The 19,076-nt window shown below is 42.9% G+C and overlaps 1 long non-coding RNA gene across 5 annotated transcripts in view; it reads left to right on the top strand.

Annotated features, from left to right (window-relative positions):
* The window catches only part of LOC115575100 (uncharacterized), a 116,217-nt gene that overhangs the window by 76,964 nt on the left and 20,177 nt on the right, over window positions 1-19,076 (top strand). The gene's annotated exons all lie outside the window — the stretch shown is intronic.

Genomic DNA, 19,076 nt, shown 5'->3' with positions numbered 1-19,076 from the left:
AGTGTTGATGCCATAACATCGTTTGACCACCAGAGAGCACAGACAAGTTTGTCCCACTCAGAACACACACATGGCCAAAAGTATGCGGACAGGCATTATTCTGCTGCTGTAACCACCCTCATCTCATCTGGTTTCAGGCTTTTCACCAGATTTTCTAGGCAGCTGCAGGGATTTGCTCTGATTCACATTCAGGGAACGTCAGCGAGCAAAAGCTCGAGACTAGCGGCGTCAGCATTGAAGTCGGCAGGAGGAGCACTAGTTAGCTGTTTGCAGCCGGCAGGCAGCAGAGTCGTGCTGTTTGTCGGTCTAACAGAGATAAACACACAGCAGGACTGAGAGTTTCTGTTCAGAGGATCATGAGGCGTAAAACTGTGAATTACAGTTTAATGTGACAACACAACAAGTTTACCTCTTCGAGTTTTACTTCCAGCTTTTCTGGGCGTCCTGTAAGTCCTCCTCTGTATTCCTGTTAATATTAAGTAACCTTATGATTAAAAGCTTGACTACACTCCCTGACGTCTTTGCGAGCAGGTTCCACAAATTAACATCATGTTTTCTATCATTTTGTCCTGACATCAATTTCCGTCTTTCTCCATCCGCAAAGCTGGAAGAAGACTATCATCTTAAATATAGGGGCATTCTGTAGTATAAGTTTCCAATAATTAAATGATTTGTTATTGCATGGGTTCATAGACTTGTGCACTGCATCATTTGAGGCTGCATTGCCATTTCTGCTGCTGGTGTCAGAGAACAACCCTCATTTAGTTTCATGTTTGGATTCGTGACACGCATCTTTTCTCCCGCCGTCTTTCATCATCTGAGTCTACATGAAGTCTGCTTAACTGAGCCTTTTTGCAGAAAATGATGAAAAAAACATGAAAATAACTTGCGTCTTTTTCTCTGGAGCGCAGTGGTTCATTCGGTTTCACCAAGACTCAATAAGCTGCTTGGCTTCAGACCTGCAGGACGTGAGCCAAGTACCTGAAACTGGTGGATTTCCAGCAGGTTGTTTTTAATTAAAGAGATCTTTTAGTTTCCTGTCCTGAAAAAAGTTTTTTCTTTTAGTGCTGGAAAATCAGAAAACATACAGTGGATGTCGACGCATCAGTCATCCAATTATGTTAATGTGAGTAAAACCCAAATCTGACTTAATTGCAGCCTTTTGATTGACTGATTTGTGCTCGATAACACCAAATACAGATCAGGGTGGCATTTGTTTCTCAATGATTCAGTATCCGATCTGACCCGTTGTTTACCTTGTTACCTGATCAATAAAGAAGGCAGTTGTTGGGGGAAAAGGAGGATTGCAAGTCATTCTAATAGATAATAAAGACGGCTAGAACTGTCAGGGAGGTGATTTGAAGGATTTTTGATAGAAACCTTTACAGAAACATTTTGGATAAAGATGACAAAAAGGTTGTTTGCGTTACAGTAACATTAACTTGTTCTAACTTAACTCAGTTTACTTGTTGGCATGCTGTGTGTTCACGTACTGTCAGAATTATTGCAGAAATGTTTTTATTCGGCGGGGAAAATTCATAAGAGAGGGCGCCTGGAAAGGCAGAGAAAGTTTTGGGACAAAAGTTGGCGAATTGAAGTCGAGTATGACGCTGAAACATTGCGGACGAACGTTAACTTTAGGCTGATAGTAAGAAACTTTTACCAAGGTCATGTTTTTAATCGTCAGTGTTGCTGTTGCTCGTCTTTGTGACTTGGAAAACAGCTGTCGACTTGAAAACTACTTCTGTTCAGCGTCCATGTTGCTTCCACATCCCAACACGACGCACATGAACACACCGAAGTCGGAAGAACGACTTCCCAAGTTGGGAAATGGGACCAAGAAAGGAGCACGTGAATGCAGCGTAACGTCCCTCAAGCGAGACAGCAGAGACTTGAACAAAACCAGGTCAGCGCTACGAGGTGGTTCAGGGTTAATCTGCATCGGCTGCAAATTAATTAGAATGAATTACAGGATTGTTTTCTCTCGGTTCAACTTAATTCTTTTTAAATGAATTTTGACACCTAGCCTGGATGTCTAGCTTTTAAGGATCAACTCAGTCATGGGATTGAGTACAAATGTGGAAAACACAATGGTAAACAGCTAGAATAGATCCCCACAACACGCCAAGTCCGTTAAAGATTAGTTTAAATACAATCAAGCGATGTCGATTTTATTGTAGACGGAGGATTTTTGGCAGATATTTCCTTTTGTTATCAACAATACTTTTTGTGTTTTTAAAACTCAAACTCAACCTCTGGAGTTCATAATGCACTTCACATAAATTATATAATTCTGTGACGATAAAGTGAATCAATCCTCCAATCACGTGTCTTCTCTGCTTGATTCCAGGTATCAGCTGTGTCCTGCATCCCATTAACATTTAGTTTAAAAATGTTCCATTAAGCTCGCAGCGTGTACGTTCAGACTGTGGTCATGCTTCAAAATCTCACTGTTCCACAAGGATGAGCTGTTAAAGAAACTTCTGACGTGCTGGAAATGGTGACTGCTCTTTTATGATGGTCGCTGTAGTTTGTAAAAGCCAACAACCTCGGCGTTGACATTGGTTGACCTTGGTCATCAGCCAACAGTTGCTCTCTTCGCTTCTCTCAGCACAGAAGCTCAGTGTTGTCGTGAGACTGCAGGTTGTGTAAAGTTGTTTTGAAAGGTCACGCTGGTATTCAGGACGTGAAACAGCACTGAGACAGACTTGACTTTAATAGACCAGTGCAGGCTTGTCTGCAGGTGACTCATGTCTGTTTCCTCTTCTCTCAAACTCTCCACAAACCCGCTGCCTCAAGCTATCTCACATCCATTTTCCTGTTTGTGTCAGGGCATGATCCCCCCCTAGAGTTCAAGGAGGAGAAATGCACCTGCTGATTTGCACACGAGGAATTATGGTTCAGAAATAGCTTCTTTCCTTTTTCATGCACTTTGACTTAATTCTTAACATTTTAGTGTTTTAGCCCGTCCTGAGTTTACGCTGTTAAACCCTCAGCTGAGACCGTCAGTGAGCACACAGTCATTCTGTGAGAACCCGTTTATTCACTTCCAGGTCACATTTGCATACATCACATTGCCAGACTGCAAACAGTCTCCCTCAGAAAGACAATTGCAAACTGTAGCGGTGCACAAAAAGCCATTAATCTTAATTTTTTTCCCCCTGTGGATGAATCCCTCGGAAAAATGAATCCATTCTCTCAGGCAGGAGGACATCAGTGGGATTTTATGAGCCTGTCAGAGCTGCACTGAGAGATGTGTCAGCAAGGCCGTATTTGTTTCTCCGAGGCCGATGGCGGAGGCTGGGCAGCGTGACCCCGATCGATCGCTGTACAATAATAAATGTCCGTGAACCCCGTGCTTGTGATCAACAGCATATAGAGTTGGCTTTCCTCGATCGATAGGTGATCGATAAGGCAAACAGATGGGACCGTAAAGCAAGAGATAATTACGTGTCGGTCGTTGTGGGGTGGCTTCTCAGGTTAGTGCTTGTTGTTGGAGATAAGAGGAACAGCTTTCTGCCTGCAGCCTGCCTGGTGTTAGTCCGTCACATTAAAACCACAACACACTGACCACTATCAACTAATGTAATGCAAGATTAAATTAATCATCTTCTTGTCCAGGATGGGCGACGCGATATGAAATAACTCTTATCCATTAAGCAATCCCTCCATTTTCTTCTGTTTATTGGACGTTGGGTCTTGCTGGCAGCCGGTGAAGGAAGATATTCAAGACGTAACACGTCCCAGCTCCTCCTGAGGAGCCTGAGATGTTCCCAGGTCACATGAGATATGAAATCTCTCCATCCAGTTCTGGGTCTGCTCCCCTGAGGTGCCCAGCAGGGTCCTGACTCCTGATCAGATGCCTGAACCACCTCAGCTGGCTTCTTTCAACTCGATGGCAGAGTAGCTCTACTCGATCACGTCACCTTATCTCCAACACTGAGCCCAGCTACCCTACGGAGGAAACTCATCTGAGCGATCTCATTCTTTCAGTCACTACTCACAGCTCATGACGATGGGTGAGGGCTGGGAGGAAGATTGATTGGTGGATCAAAGCGTTACCTTTGGGCTGAGCTTCTTCTTGACCACGATGGAGTGATGTAACGCCTGCAGAACTGCTGACGCTGCACCACACCTCCCGTCCATCTAACGCTCCATTTTCAATCACTCGTGAACAAAACCCAGAGATACTTCAACTCCTTTGCTTTGGGCATGAGCTCAATCCTCCATTTTACACCGTTACTAGAACAATTCAGTTATTCTGCCTTGTCTTGAACAATGCGTGCAGGGTTGTTTTATCACGAACACACCATCTACAATCTTACATTGTCCAATATCTGAAGTTGATTCCATTCTTGATCAGGCTTGATTTGACCCCGATTTGGCTCCTAAAGAATATACTTTTGAACCCTTCAGGTACAATTAAATTATGCAGGCAACTGTGACTTCTTTTAAGACTTTTGTTGAAAATAGTCTCAATCCTAACTCGTCTTGTTAGGTTGTCGGTTGGGTCGGCCGCCATCCCAAAGTGTCAGTATTGGATGTGGGAATAACCTTAGTCCTTTAAAATGGTGTCATCAATGTATTTCATCGCAATCACGATCCATTAACTCAATTACCGTCTTTTTGAAATGCCCTTTACACTTTAGCCAGACTTGGAACAACCTACGAGTCTCAAAATTTGCGCCATATAAAGCGTTTTACTTTGACCGCACCCGAGAAAGAGCCACGTGAAGGAATTCATCAAGTCATGCTAAATGCAAAGTCATCTAGTTGGCTAACTTACTCTGTTGCTTTGTTCAGATAGCACAGTTCTGCTAGTCAGTGAGATAATGTGGAGTTTGGTTACAGAGGTAAGAGGACATGAGATACCGTGATCTCTACGACGAGCACTCAAGATCGATCACAGTCCAAAATCGGCAGATTGCCCAACCCCAAATCGATTATTCATATGAAGGCACTTTAATATATAAACAAATGGTTGGTTTTAAAATATGTTTAATATTGAATTCTGTGTAAGCAGTTTTAATGACAGACTGGTAATTGGTTTCTTCTCTGATGAGCTTTAATCTAATCTAACTAATCTAACTCTGCAGACTGACACATTCTGCATACTGGTGCTGTAGGCTGGCTTTCAGAGTAAACTATGATGCTCGGCCGAGCAGGTGGGCTGAGCGAGGAGGAAGTAACACATGTCAGGGGCGGCAGCAGAGGGAAAGGCAGGCATATGCTCTCTCTTTGTGGCCTGGCCTTCCTGCTTCACTGGACAATATGGCAGAGAAGCACATCTGACCCAAAATAATATCCTCACAGACGGAAAACCAAACGTCATCTCAGCCGTCGCGCTGGCCCAAACTCCTGGCATTTACCAACTCGCTCTCCTTCTATCTATCTGGGTTTTTCTCTGAGCTATTTTCAGAAGTGTTTCTGTGACAGAGGCGGGGGGAAAAAAGTGAGCTAAAAGGCCAAACTTAGATGTTGTCGATCCCAAGAGGGAGGCCAGATTTATCCCTGTCGTCTCCAAGTATTGACCAGTGCCATCTCAGCTTACACCCTTAAAACCTGGATTTCTGTGTTGCACAGCGAAGCTCTCAGTGCTCTCTGTCTGTTCTACTCCAACGCTGCTGCTGCTGACAACAGAGAATAAAGCCTGACAAACAGATATTAATCCTCAAACATGTTGTTTGTTGATGAATTATGATCAGATGTCTTGATTTATTTGCCCTCTTTTCTAAAAATGAACATTGTGTGCTTGGCTTTCTGTATGATAAATAAAAACAGCTGTTAAATAAATATTGATTTGTCTAGTTTCAGGTCAAAACAAGTTTAATGAAACATGCTGGGTTTTAAATAGCTTTTTAGGTTTTAGTAGAGGTGTCACTTTTCCCCCCAAATCCAGTTTAATTCATCATTCATTTAATTTGTACCTGTGTGGTCGGCGATGTCCATTGACGTGTGGCAAGAGCAAGAGTCGTATCAATTTCAATACCGTAGTTTTTATGTTTTCCTGTGTGGTTTTATTCCGTGGCTCCAGTTCCATCACAAGACATGAAAGCCCTTTCCCATAAAAACAGTAACAATGGACTAAATATTCTTGCATGTAAATCTTGCAATCTTTCCTCCTGCTGAAGCTGAGTTTGCGGAAACGTAGGCAAGTCAGACAAGTTTGTACACTAGGACCAAATACCCCTTTTACGTAGCCCTACCCTTCTGTTTTGCACGTTAATGCCCAGTGGTAGGGTGTGCTGATTCTTGATAGGATTGTTTGGGCAACATTGCCAATGGAGGGTAAAGAAAACTGTGTTGTGTTGAACTTCCGTGTTGGAGAAAAGCACTTCACATCCTGTCTCTTTCTGACATTCAACATGGTTTGTAGTTTCTGTAAAAGGACTTGGGTACCAAAACCAAGCTAGGTGCCTTGTGACATTGAGGCTTTGTTCTAGGCAGCAGGAATATCCAATTTGTTACTCAATTCAGATCTTCTACACTGTTATTTAAGTGTTCGTATCAGATTTTGTCTATCCAGACTTCACCAACCTCTCTGCATTAGTTGCTTAGTTATTGATGTTCGTGTAAGTAACGTTGTACGCTGATGACACGGCTTTCAATGTTTTTGTTGTGTGTCGCAATCTGAGTGTTGCAAAAAGGCACATCAGTAAGTGTCCTGTATTTAAAGTTGTATAAATGTAATGTAAAGTATTGCACACAACAATTCTCCCAATCGTGAAAAAAAAACATGTAATAATGTTGTGCCAGTGAGTTTCGAAAGCAGCCATTTTTTTCTACTATAAACCTTTAACTGCATTTGCGATCCCCCCCAGGTGTATGATGGGAAAATTGCCCACATAGAACTGTGTTACATCAGTGACAAGTGGAGAAAATCCATCAATCATCATCCAGTCCAGTCATACTTCCACCATCAGAGAAATCTGACAGATGCTTTCACATAATGTAATGTAATTGAGAATAAGAAGATGTAAATAACGTGTAAAACATTCTTCACAAACATCTCTGATGTCAATCACCGCGTCTTCAGATCACATTATCGTCTTGAGGCTGTGCGTCATGGTGTCATTCACCTCAAACCTCTTTTTAACCAGCCAGCAGCGTCCGAAGCTGCAGCCTCAGCTGGTGTGAAGAGCTGCTCTGAATGCTGAGTCCAGCGGGTGTCCTGAGGCTGTCTGGTGTCTCCGTCCAGCAGCCAGCGGCGGTTCGGTCGGGGCCTGAGAGCCTGGACACAACCTGTCATGCCATTAAGCATCTGTGCACTCTGGGAACTCACGCCAAGCTGAGACCTGTTGCCTGATGGATGATGCAGTCACTGTAAACAACTCAACATCACTGCTGAGGCCTCTGCTACATTTTCTCTGTCTCCTGCCAAAAAAATGGAAAACGAAACTGACCCAAATCGACACAAAATGAGGCTCTGCTGCGTTTTTACCGAGCTCGTCTGTTGGATAAGCGAGTTAATTTCCTCGTGTATCCATCTACCACCTGCAGCAGAGCTGAGCTGGGATCTGTGTTCACAAACAAGTGTACACAGAGCTGATTTATCAGTTGCTTACAATCTGATCTCCGTCTTTTTCCAAACACACGTCCTGATGGCAGACGCATGCCGCTGTGATCCGGTAACTTAACAGGGAGGGATGTTTGCAATCCAAAGCCATTAGCTGAGCTGTCACAGAGCGACGGTGAGCCTCGGTGTTGCTGGGCGGACAGTTACTGCAGCTGATTCATGGGGTAGAAAACTTAAAGATGCACGAGGGAGTTGGGCCACTTCACTGCTGAGGCCTTGATGCTAACTGTGTGCTCCAAATACACATCAGAAAAGGCTTATAGTCAAGTGTCAGGATGATTTATAGAACCTCAAACTAGACGAGAGAGTCTGACTTCTTTTGTAGCTTTCCAGTTTGGTAATTGCGCCCACGTTCATTGTGATTGGACAGGTGTGTCATGAATCACAAATACGATGCTTGTCAATGTAAAGTGAAACTCTCACCCCACAATACAACCAAGGCTTTTTTTGTGGATGTATGTGAGTCAAACCTTCATGTAAAAGCATAAATACGACGAAAGAGGCACTTTTAAGATTTACCATATTTTTGTTTTCACGTCAAACTCATTTTCAATGGGAGTGCTACGGGCACTTTTACAATAGCATCAAAATCTCTGTTTTTAAAACAGTAAGAAGTCTCGACACAACATGAAACTTTGCTGGTAGTATCACAAGGGTCTCTACACATGAACACGAGCATTGAGAACATTGTTTGTGTACACAGAGTTTACTAAAAAGAAGGTTTTTGAACAACTCACGTTAGCAGTAGCTTGTTCCGCTCGCCGCCGTCCTGCCAGTGGAGAAGTGTCGATCTCAGAATGTGACGTAACCTGGAGGACAGTTAAGGTGGAACTACTGTCTTCCAGCAACAACTATCCACGCCAGATCTCACGTGACTTTTCCGGCTTTTGATTTAAGTATTGTGTCTTATATGAGGCTCCTTTTTCAACCTCAAGGTCAATATTGACGGCGAGCCGAGCAAGTCTGTGTTCACAAACAATGTTCTCAATGCTCGTGTTCATGTGTAGAGACCCTGGTGATACTACCAGCAAAGTTTCATGTTGTGTCGAGACTTCTTACTGTTTTAAAAATAGAGATTTTGATGCTATCGTAAAAGTGCCCGTAGCAACCCTTTTGACCCGAAAATGAAAATACGGTAAATCTTAAAAGTGCCTCTTTCATCGTAATTATGCTTTCACATGAAGGTTTGACTCATATACATTCACAAAAAAGCCTCGGTTGCATTGTGGCGAGAGTTTTGCTTTAAAAGATCATTTTGTGTCCAGAAAGTCGCAGTTTGTCATAATTAAGGTAAAATCTCATGTACAAGAAATGTGACACAAAAAAGGCACCATCAGTACAGAATAATAAGATACAGAAACAAGAACAAATCACTTACAACTTTATGTAAAAGCAAAATGTTGCATATTTACAAATTCTTTTAGACTTGCATCAAAGCAAAGTGTGAAAGGAGAGTCGGACTGAAACGCATAAAAACATTGAGAGGTACAGTTTGTTCTGGCGGTCAGGTCAGTAAGTCATTCTGTGAAAAATCTGCCTTCATATGAAAATAGTTTTAAAGTATAAATAAAAACCTAAAAATAAATGTCCTCAGACTTCATAGTGTGAATGTAACAAACCCATATTTAGATGTTTTCTGATAGATTTTTTCAAACTAAGATCGCCGTCAGATCTGCTGTTTCCAACCGAGCGGCCTCCATGTTTTCCCTCCCGCGTGCCGTGACGGGCGCAGAGGTCTGATTGAGGACGCTCTCTGCAGGCGAGCGTCACTTGTTAGCACCATCCCCGAGACTTCACACACACATGCGGCGGCTGAGAAAGTGTGTCCTCAGCACCTGTCCAGACAGCTGCTCCCATCGCCGGTGTGTCAGCGCCCTCTAAAGGCCGCTCGGAGAAAGAGAGAGACGCATTTAAACACAGACGTTTGGCTCAAAAGTGAGAATATGCAAGGGGAAAAAAACAAACATCACATGCTGATTGGAGGTATTAGATATATTCCACAGTTTTCCGTGCTCTACATGCAGGGCATCCACCTGCATGGCCCTGTCTTGGCTTTCGGTTCCACTAGGGCAGCCGTGCCAGCCCATCCTATAATCCACAGGGTGAATAAAAATGGATTTGGCTGGAACAGACGCCCAGTAAGCTGCCTTAAACCAACCGGCAGGATCGTCCACAACACAGATTCTCTCATGTACATCCTCATTTTTCACAGGTCACACTTTCCCCTGCTGTCACACTAACCTGCAGCGCTGTCAAACACGGTTTAACATTCAAATATATGTCATCTGAAAGGAGAAATGGCACGCAAAGATAAACAACTACAGCATATTTAGATTATCCTCCTTGTCCATTTGAATTTAAAGGTGCAGAATAAAGCATTTAGCTCTCACTGATGGCAGCACAGATTGATCCACTTTTCTTCCTAATTCGCTGACTGACTGGATTTTTCGATACCTCCTGGTAATTATTTTTTTCCATGAGTAAAGCAGCATAATTGCACATGTTTGTGGAGGACGGAGGCTGTCAGAGGGTTTCCTGGCACGCCGTCCTCTCCTGCCTCCGTCTCCAGAGGCCTCGGACAACAGACGGGTCACAGCGAAGCCACATTTTTAAATCCGGTGTGCAGATGGACACCAGTAGTGGTTCTAAATCCTGCACCGGGGCGGCAGCAGAACGAGGAGAGAGACCGATACAGCATCGTGTCGATACTGTGGTTTTTACTATGAATCACACGTCGGCCAGTTGGAACAGTTTTACCCGTGATATCAGAGCTCATTCACTGATTAGTGTGAGAGAGATGGAGGGTGATAAAAGGCCTTTATAAAAAGCCTTTTTCAGTAATTAAACATGCAGCGAACGTCCCCAGGCTGAGATATATTCTTATAGGTGAGATGCAGTTGTGTTAATTACAGTTTATTTTTGGCTGCAGGAGAAGCCGCAGGCATCTGGACTGTAACATCTCAACAAATACCAACATTGTGATCCATTTAAGAGAAGTAAGATTCATTTTATTTGGTGTCATCGCATCACAAGACTGATTTCAGACGAAACAAAGCCGTAAGAAGGCGTAAACAGACAGAGAGGGAGACTGGAATGTGGAGAAAAGGCGTGTTAGTGTCTCGTATCTGCAGAGAGTTTCTGATTTTCTCTCTTTGTTGCTGCTCGGGACGCTTTACCAACCCAACATGTGTCTATTTGACGTCCTGGGAATGAGACTCAACAATCAACTGTCTTTGTGGTGCGTTCAGGAACAGCTGGGACAAATCCTACTGATTCTACCTTTAACTTTAGTAGTCTTTGAATAATATAAATATGACGTGATGAAGGCAGCGAGCCCAGAATGATATTATAGAAGAAACCGTCCTTCTTTAAGACCGTCACCTCATCAGACTTCCTCACCTGTATTGTTGTTTTCTCTTCTTCTCTCTGATGCGATCACATGTTTCTCACTCGCTCCACTCTTCGTCAGCGCTTGCAGATCTCGTGGCTGTTACTGATCCAGTTGATTTTGAAGATATAAAAAGAAATCGCTGCAGGAACTAAATTTAAGAAAACTTAAGGAGGCTGTTTTTAGCCTCAAACTGGAGAATGAGAAGAACCGCATCCTCTCCTTGACCTCACTGTCGCTGCACTAGATTCTGTTTCGCTTCATGTTTTTCTGTCTCGCACTTTTTCTGAGGCTCAAAACACTCCTGAGATTTTCACGACTATATTATAAGAGAAATAAAACCCACTGGACTGTAAAACGTATTGTTATCCAAGAAGAAACACCTATGTCCTCTGTGTGAGGATTCAAAAACTTCAGGTCGTCTGAGGTTTTAACAGCGTTGTTGGTTTGTTCTCCGTTAAATGATTATTTGTCTCTCTTGTGTTAAAATGACAGGAAGTATTAATTAGTTGTGGGTTAGTTAGTTAATCGATCATTTGTAATTTGTCAAGAAAACATCCCGACCATCTCTGATTCTGACTCTTTAAATGTGATGATTTTCTGGTCGTCAGATGAAACAGACGAGTTCAGAACGTCTCCGGAGCCTTTTCCACATTTTATTTTGGTCTTGAACAATTGATTGATTGATTGATCAAAAAATAGACGTTTTAGTTTGATTTCTAATGGAATAATAATTTGTTTAGACCTGAAACCTTTCCCGACTCCCTCCTCTCTTCTCTCTTCTTCTCTCTCTCTTTCCATTTCCTCTCTCCTCAGCATCTTTTCATCCCTCCATCCGTCTCTGCTGTCGTCGTGCCAACAGAATTAGTCTTCTAACTCGCAGCTCTGCGATCACCCACTTCCTCATGTGACCTTGCGTTACTCCTCGCGGCTGCGGGTCATCGGCCGTGCGCTCGCCTAATTCCACAAATTGTGTCTGGGGCTCGTGTTCTGTCGAGCTCAGCACTTTGGTTTCCTTTTATAGCGCGGCTGCTTTTCAGGAATCTTATCATTATTTCTCCTGATGGGTTTGAAGGAGGGAGGGAGAGTTTTTTTTTTTTTCCCAGGCCGGCTAATGCTAATGACAGCACCTCCACTGTGTCTGTTGTAATGGGTATTAAACCACAATCGTATTAAGCGAGAGCAGCGAGTGTCGCAGTGTTTCTTCCTGCCCGTTCGCTTCTCGCTCGCCCGGCTGACGAGGCCGAACACACGACCTGCTCAGAGGAAGTGTTCGAGCATCGCTGACCGACATCCAGTCAAATCAGTTTATCAGCTTTTTGGAAGTGATTGTGTTTTATACTTTCATTTTGAGAACTTTTCACCGTGAAACTTTGTGAAACTCCTCTCTGAGTTTTGACAGCATCACACGCAGCGTCCTGCTGTTCAGTAATTCTCTCGCCGCTCAGCAGAACTTTGTTCAAACCCACAGAACTTTACTTTAAAGACTGGTGCTGAACCCAGACTTTTCCAGAGACACCAGTGTGTCAGGATTAATAATGTGTTATTAAAGTCTTTGGTTTGCATATTTAAACATTAGATAACTTCAGTAAAGAACTAGAACACAGGAATAGAGAATACAGGATCCTGTCAGACGCTGTGGGATGAGATGAGGTCGTTAGTGCTAATTTAGGGACAACAGACGATATAATATTTATTTATTATATTTTATTTCACCTTTAGTTTCCCAGGAAGTTCAATAAAGATTCAGATCTCTTTTGCAAATGACTGGAACTCTGAAGCTGATCAAAATCCCTTCATCTTCAAATGCAACGTCACACAAAAATCCACAATAAAACAGAAAAAGAGTGAAGAAAAACAATGATGTGGCTCAAAACTCAACTTTCTTACATATTAGACCTTTAACATCTCGAGTTAACGTTGGTTGAGTTTGCTAAGAAAGCCTTTCCTACACGTTTGCACTTTTCAACAGAAAACATGTTTTATACTGTGATATTTAGATGTTTCTCTCTCATACAATATAACCAAGAGCGAGAGCAGAAACTGACGATGTACATCTCAAAGAAGAAAATCGGGTAAAGAAATCACAGTACAGGTTTCACTGTGTTTTATTTTACAGATAACAGAAGAAGTGGCAGCTTCTCAGTTTTGACTTTAAATTGCCTCCAGAACTTAAATAACAGTGCAAATGTTTCAGTGATGTGGTTTAAATCACTGAGCTCGTTCTGATCATGATGATCTGATGTGTTCACTGTGATTTCCAGGCGTCTGTCTCCCTCTTCTGGATCAACAGCGCAGTTACAGCCTTGATAAGTCGACTCACACAACATGTCAACACAATATTCACCCCGAACATTCACCACCATCGATTCTGCGTTTTATTCTCCTCCTCGCAGCTGATTTGTTTCCAAACCGACGCGTCACCACGTCTCAGGAAGTCGCCGCTCTTCCTTCTCTCTTTCTAAAAGCCACTCAGCACTTGTTGTGAGTCCAGAGTTTAAAAAAGACTTCTCAGAGCGATGGAAGTGAAGTTGGCTGCAGATGGCACTTAGCAGGGCCGAGCGCCGCGGCGTTAGCAAGCAGATGGTGGAGCGCCGAGCTGATGGATGCTCCGTCTAGAGCTCCAGACAAGAAACCTGCTGCTCCACGACTCCGTCTGAGAGTCTGCAGCTCCCGAACATCCAGATAACACTCACACGGCGGAGAAAACAAGATGTCGATCCTGCACCTGATAGAAGTTCTCACAGTCATGGAAAACCTGGAGTTTCCTCTCTTTCCAGGCCTGGAAAATGAAACCACAACGCTTCATTTATAATCGTTTCTCGTGACACCGATAAATCAGCGGCTGCGATGTGGGCGATGCACTTAATGCAGCTTGGATAATGTTTTTGATAAGTTGCTCGGCCTCTTAACGTCGAGCGAGTGTGAATTAATATTTCATGGCTCTCTAATAATGATGTAAGCTTTGTGTGGAGAGCGAACAAAGAATGACCAGAGTGTGATTTACAGAAAGAGCTCTGATGTGTTCGTACGTAAAGCACGAAGCATCGGACGTGAAAATATTGGGAAAGATGGCGAACCTTCTCGTCGTGTACGTACAGGTTGTGTTTGGTATTCAAGACCTTTTTAAAAACACATGATCACACATCAGCGGTAATGGAGAGCCTGCAGTATATCCTGATACATCCTGGAGTATTTACTGTTACATTTCATGTTTTCAGAACTTCACAGCAGTCGATAATTACTCCAGCAGTCTGCTGAAATGTTTCCATGTCAACACAACAGCCTGCAGTCACGCAGCTCTTGATGAAACTTGGTGTTCATGCTGCAATTCACAAGAGGAAAAAAAAGCACTGAGGATATAAATTAATTGATTAAGGAACATATCCGTCTACAGGCGTCTTACCAGCTAGATCGTCATTAAAATGTCCTGGAAACGTCCTGCAGAAATGTTACAGTTTCAAGCACTTTAACCAAAATCTGAGTAATCTACAAACTTGATGACACCAGCATGATATTCAAGTGTTTTCAAGGATTTCCAGCACCTGTATGAACCCTTGTCCCTTTAAAAAACTGCAGGTAGATTAATCAATCATTAAAAAAATGGTGGTTCGTTCTCCTACAATAATCTTTGCTGATATACTTCATTAAATGTATACTTATTTCCAATGATGAATGCTTAAAGGGATATTCCGGTGTAAGTTTAATCCATGGTCTAAATCACTGTGAAACTGTGTTAGACTCCCTCTGGAGAGATCAAGTTAGCAGACCGCTAATTTACGGAGTTTTATCAACCTCAGAAACGACCGCACGACAACAATACACTGCAGTAAATGGATCCAAATATAAACCGCCACCAAAAAGCCACAAATAATGCTCAGAACAGCACCAAACTTCAGCAACAGTACAAATAGGGTCTCAGCACATAGTCCGGGGCATCTAACCTCCGCTAGCTTAGCTGGATTTCTATTGTGAAGCTAAAAACAGACTTCAACTCTCCTCCATCAGCTTCCGGGTCGGGGAAGTCCCGACGCGACGATTACCGAGTGCGGTTAGAAATGCTCAATTCCGTTCTTTTCCCTGTCCGCTCTCGATAATAACTGTTATAAACTGGCAGGTAAGACACATATGAACTGTGATTGCTTTTCCATGGAGTCATAATCATACATTTTCATCCATGAGCCGCGGAACTCTACTGCACTCGGTAATCGACTCGTCGGGACTTCCCGTCAACAGGAAGCTGCTGCAGAATAGTGGTAAATTTAGTCAGCTGTTCAGTAGAAATCCAGCTAAGCTAGCGGAGGTTAGATGCCCCGGACTATGTGCTGAGACCCTGTTTGTACTGTTGCTGAAGTTTGGTGCTGTTCTGAGCATTATTTGTGGCTTTTTGGTGGCGGTTTATATTTGGATCCATTAACTGCAGTGTATTGTTGTCGTGCGGTCGTTTCTGAGGTTGATAAAACTCCGTAAATTAGCGGTCTGCTAACTTGATCTCTCCAGAGGGAGTCTAACACAGTTTCACAGTGATTTAGACCATGGATTAAACTTACACCGGAATATCCCTTTAAAATAACTCAAAAATACAGAAAAGATATGAGACATAAGAAGCATTTACATAAAACAATATATTATAAATAAACAGCCATCTGATATATTGTCAGTTTTGAGTGTACACACTTACACACACGTTATATCCACTGATACTCTGCAGGATATACACAAACAGTAGCAGTAAAAATAAATAAATAAATGAATAAAAACCCTCCTCAGCAGCTCTCTGGTGACAGCCGAGATTAATTAGTGTCATATAAATACTTGAACAAACTGAAGAGCGGACTGTGTTATCAGCTGCTTTGGCTTCAGCCGTCGTTCGGCTCATGAATCATCTTTGTTAATTTCATTTGCCACCAAAATTACACGAGGGAATCCTGTACCTACAAAATTGATAGCGGCCCCACAAATATCCGCGCCGTGTTTTTTCTTTGACACCAACAGACTTGCCGTTTTGTCAGCCCGCTCGCGCTCCCCCCCCCCCCCTCTGCTAGATGTGCCGTGACTTGATATATCGGGTCTTTTAGCCCCTGCTTTGGCTCAAATCCAAGGCCCATTTGTACAGATGGGGTTTTACGTGGGCCATTTTAGCAAAGCACCCTCCCCATAAAGCCAAAGTGTCTCATCGCTTCATAATTGTGTGATTATGGTCAATTGCTGTGGTTGGGGTGACAGATTCTATTCGAGCCCAACAGATGCTTTTATCATATTTTAGATCCCCATTTGACCTTAATCAACCGTTACATGTATGAATAAAAGAGAGGAGATAATATTTCACTCCGGAGGTGGATCAGGTGTCTGAGAGACGCCGAGGCTGCGAGGGGAAGATCACACAGTCGAGTTAACGCCGAGCCGGAGCTGAAAACATGCTGCTGCTGGATGAATCCTGCAACCGGTGAGGCCTCCAGGAGAGCCGAGGCAGGCAGAGAGATGGTGCCACCCAGTGGGAATTAAAGGACATTACACGTACTGTATTAAGCTTAATGTACGCGCAATTAATAGCTTTAATTTAATTATTTATTACAGGCAGCTGCTTCAGATGTCTGCAAGGAAGAAATCAATTTAGTTTTTCAGAGAATAAATACTTGGACCACTCTCTACTACTATATATCTACTAAATAATGTAAAATAATGCACAATCAGCTGCGTTATAGATGTGTTCCAATAAATGTGAAGATATATACAAATTCTAAAAAAGATTATGTTGTGTTTCAGGGAGGCACGGTATGGATTTGTTTACAGCTGATATGATAACTGATAGTTACATGACTCTCATGGCTGATGCTGATTAAATAACAATAATAAAAACAATATTTCATGCTTTTTTATGTTTGTCTCTTGTCTACTTTTCGTGGTTCTACACAGGAGCAGGAAATGTTCTCATGTTTCAAATGGAAACATTAAATTAGCGAACACTTGATAAGAGTGAAGTGTTTATTGACATGAGAAATGTACATAGTCTTTGTCAGTTAGAGCCCATTGTGACATCATCATATTTCATAATAATAAACTTTATTTGTGTAGCACCTTTACAGAAGAGCTTCGACAATCAGACAAAAGCAGGAAACTCAGTGATGTGACAGAATAAACACTCAAGGTTAAAATGAGACGGCAGAAAAGAAAATGTGAAAAGAAAAAAAAAGGCAATGTTTCATGTAAGAGTGATAAAAGACATAAACCTCCAAAATCACAGAGAAAGGAAGAGAGAAGAATAAATCAGTGAATAAAATAATAAAGGACGATTAGAAGATGATATCACATCAATGGAATGAAGGACAGAAAAAGAGATTAAAGATAATAAAGGGAGTAAAGGACGGTAAGAAAAAGGAAAGGAGGCGATGAAGCCATGTGTGGTGTCAGACAGAGAAGGTTTCCCAGAACCCAAAGTGACCAAGAGCCCAAAACCCAAACGACTCTCAAGAAGCTGGAACCAGAACGTGTTTGACAACAACTGATTGGATATCAAAATGATTTGTATACATTTATTACCTTCATTATCAGTCAGAGTCGTGTCAAAGTAAAGAAACTAGAAATACCTGGCAGGATTCAGGTTCTTTAGGTACACAGTGTTTAGAAATAGAAATGGTACTGGGTACCAGATGTAAACCAGGTGGTTCTGAACTCTGATCCGCGACAGATCTCACGTTAAAGCCTGAACTGTCTGAGCTTTACACAGCAAAGCTACGATCATAACAAAACAACCAATCATAGCAAAGACGACATAAATGATCAATACTTAAACTTTATAAACTTCAATCTTACAAAGTCCAGTCGGGGACGTTTTAGGGGAGTGACCAGGACTTCTGCCAAAACGTTGCTTCTACTGTGTGATTTTAGGAATGAGTACGGTCCGCAGGGCCCGTTGGACCCGGCATTAGCTTTCTTGATAACCTGTTTAATCCTGTGTGCTGAAACATCCAAGAAAAAGAGGCGCCGGTGTAAAAATATGGAGTCAAAGATGGCTCGGGGGCCGTGGTCAGTCGGGCTTGTCCATGTTTCAACCTCGCGCAGGCGCAATGAGAAAATAAAGACGCTGATGTCGGGGAATCGGGTCGCGGTTCTGGTTCAGCTGCGCTCCATGGAAGGATGTTAAACCAGAGCAACGAGTCGATTCCCCGACTTTATTTTTCTTCTCACTGCGCCCGCAGGAAGTGGCATCATGAAGAGGCAGCGACGACCGACCAACATTTCAGTCCTCCGACCATCAGACGACCATCAGACGACCGTCAGGAGCAGATAATCGTTCCTCGCTCCTTCTGTACGGATCCAAAACGGGCTTAAATCATACAGTGTGTCTCCGGCTGATCGGGGACGCTGCAGAGTCAACTGTAAACAGAAGGACGTGCTATCTAAAAAGGAAAAGAGCAAATAAATGCAAATACGCAGTTCTTTCGTCACTGCTGACTTTGTTTTTGCTTCTGTGAGATTTATTTTCTCGCAAATTCTTATTTTTATTTAATAATAAGTAAGTTTTATTTCATTCTTCCTGCCACATATCTTCCATTAGTCCAGAACTGAAAGTCTGATCTAAATGGGTTCCAGTTGAGGCCTCGCGGGTGAAAGACACTCTGAGAATCTGAGCCGGATGTGTCGAACATTCACCTTCCTCACAGAACGCTGAGCACATTTTGATGTGCCGTCGCAGTGACACAAATAACAACAGTGTTTTCTGGATTGTCAATTTTTCTTTCCATCTTTCTTTTTTGGGGGGCTGCGACAAAAAAAAAAAAAAATCCCATTTCCCATTGTTTGTAGAGGCTCAAAGGATTAAACAAAGTCAACAGTGATGGAGAGGCACTGATCTTTTGAGGTATTTACATTTGTGTGTTTTCGCGGCGCCTCCGTCCCCCCTGAAGGCGTGCGTCTGTATTTTTCCTCTCGCAGAGTTTGTCTTCGCTCCGCTTAGGTAAATGGCGGCCTCTGCGACAGACAGGTGCTCTCCATCTTGTAAACCCGGAGGGGTTTCGGCATAAGACAAATGGGTCTGGGAGCGTCACCCCTCCCTGTTCCACCTGGCTCATCTCGTACGGTGTTGCAGGCGATGTTGCGTCGTGGGATTTG

This window comes from Sparus aurata, chromosome 23 (genome assembly GCF_900880675.1).
Source record: "Sparus aurata chromosome 23, fSpaAur1.1, whole genome shotgun sequence".
Classification (NCBI taxonomy): domain Eukaryota; kingdom Metazoa; phylum Chordata; class Actinopteri; order Spariformes; family Sparidae; genus Sparus; species Sparus aurata.
The sequence above is the reverse complement of the archived record's forward strand: the minus strand, read 5'-3'. Positions and strand labels throughout refer to the sequence as shown.